We start from the raw sequence: 2,144 nt of genomic DNA, 5'->3' as shown, positions 1-2,144 counted from the left end.
TCTGTCTTTAGACTCACAAAGCACAGATATGAAAATGTTAGAAAAATTTGTCTGTGGAAAGATGTATATTTGTTATATACAAATGCTTTTTTAAATTTATGTAAAGATATTGAGTATCTGATGGAGATCTGAGAAGTAATTCTGTGATGAATTTTGTTTTGTTTTGTTTTTGTTTTTGTTTTTGTTTTTTTTCAAGACAGGGTTTCTCTGTGTAGCTTTGCGCCTTTCATGGAACTCACTCTGTAGACCAGGCTGGCCTCGAACTCACAGAGATCCACCTGGCTCTGCCTCCCGAGTGCTGGGATTAAAAGTGTGTGCCACCACTGCCCGGCTTTTTTTTTTTTTTTTTTTAATAACAACAAGATGTATTTAAAAACAGACTTCTCCAGTTTGCATTTTGAAATAGCTAACAATTATCTCTAACCCCTCATCTGGTTTCCTGTGCTCTGGCATCCTCTGAGAGGTTTCTCCTTGGACCTCGGGCAACAGCACCAGACATTATATCTCCAGAGGGAGAGGTATTAGTTAACCTTCTGCCGGTCATTCTTGTCTGAATACAATAGACAGATTCTCAAACCTCTTATTTATGACATGACGATCATCAGGGGGAAAAAAAAAAGATTAAGCCGAATTTGCATATTGAAAATAATGAAACACACACAAAAACCCCTGCAGATAATAAATACCGCTGATCCACCTATTTCAACCAAAGTCTGATTTCTTTCACTCCTAATAGCCGTGCAGTCCGTTGTACACCTTCTGCACGGATCCTTGCTTGAGCAGCTGCTTGACACCTTCTTTTGCCTCCTCTGTCAGCTGTTCTTTTGGAAAACCCACATCAAAAGTGATTATCAAAGAGCCCTTGATGTTGTTGTTGTCAAAGTTGGGAAGCCCTTCCCCTTTCTTCCAGAGCTTGGCTCCTGGCCTGGTAATCTTATCCCGGGAAATTTGTACCTTGTGATCATCCAAGTGAGTGATGTCCATTTCAAAGCCAACCAGAGCCTCAACTAGCGAGATTGTCACATTTGTGTACAAATCATCCCCTCTCCTCTCAAATATACGGTGATTGACAACTTTGATTCGGAATCGTAAGTCTCCGGGTTCTCCGTCCACATGAGGCTCACCTTCTCCAATGAAGGGGTACTCCATGCCATCTCTCACGCCGGGCTCTATTTCTACTTCTAGTGTTCGTTCTTTATTCACTAATTTGACATTGGGGCACTCGTCACACACCACCTCCTGGGTCATCTGGAAGCGCCCCGCTGACTGTACTGCTCTTGACCAGTGTTCTTACCATGCCCAGCACAGCTGCTCTGGCCACTAGTCTTAACATATGCACACAGAATGTGATATGAAAATTGTCCCAACAACTTCCTTCTCTTACTAAAACCAAAGAGATATCAGCTCAGTCCAGAGGTTGGTATGGGGTGGGAGGGAGGGGATCACTTAGTCTATCTTCCTGTATATAACTATGTTTTCTGAACTTACAAATTAGAAGCCCCTAGACATGTTTGCATGAATAGAGTAAATAATTCTGTGTCTGGAGAAGAGAGTACTTTGTCTGAGAATACAGCAAATGTTCCCCAGAGCACCAGGCAAGTTACCCATGCTGTCTGCATGCATCTTAACTTTAAGAGTTAAGTCTTTGAAAAGACAAGTCACTTATGACAAAATGATGCCATGCCAGAGGCTTCCTTTAAACAGCCCAGGAGAGGTAAGGACAGGGATGGGGGAAAAGACATGAAACAAGATTATTGGGTGACAACAACCATTTGAATCTCCACAGAGGGTGCATGAATGCTTCCATGCATATTGTTTCATGGTCTTTTATGTTTGGATTCTTCTACACTTAAGGAAATAAGCAGATAAAAGAAGAGAAGTTCAGGCTAAGTATCAGTAGGATGTCAACACATCTTTCTATTTGGTTTGTAACTCAGAGCAGTCTAGTGTTGTAATTCCAATGAAGACTCCAGTAAGTGCAGAGACTCCAGTTAGAAAAGTCAGCCCCATCTCTCCTTATCCTGATAGTTCTGCCTTGAAAGGCAAGCTGGCATTTCTAACTACAATGGCACCAAAGAGTATCCAATCCATCTTTCTTGTCCCCTTCAAAACTGAGTTTCTAACTTCTCTCTATGAGAAGTCTT

The 2,144-nt window shown here is 41.7% G+C and overlaps 1 pseudogene; it reads right to left on the bottom strand.

Moving 5' to 3' along the window:
• Positions 1 to 368: 368 nt before the first annotated feature.
• LOC107399617 (dnaJ homolog subfamily B member 11 pseudogene) lies at positions 369 to 1,256 on the bottom strand (annotated as a pseudogene).
• Between the last annotated feature and the right edge of the window lie 888 nt (positions 1,257 to 2,144).

This window comes from Peromyscus maniculatus, chromosome 17 (genome assembly GCF_049852395.1).
Source record: "Peromyscus maniculatus bairdii isolate BWxNUB_F1_BW_parent chromosome 17, HU_Pman_BW_mat_3.1, whole genome shotgun sequence".
NCBI lineage: Eukaryota > Metazoa > Chordata > Mammalia > Rodentia > Cricetidae > Peromyscus > Peromyscus maniculatus.
This window is presented reverse-complemented; position numbering and strand designations above follow the sequence as displayed.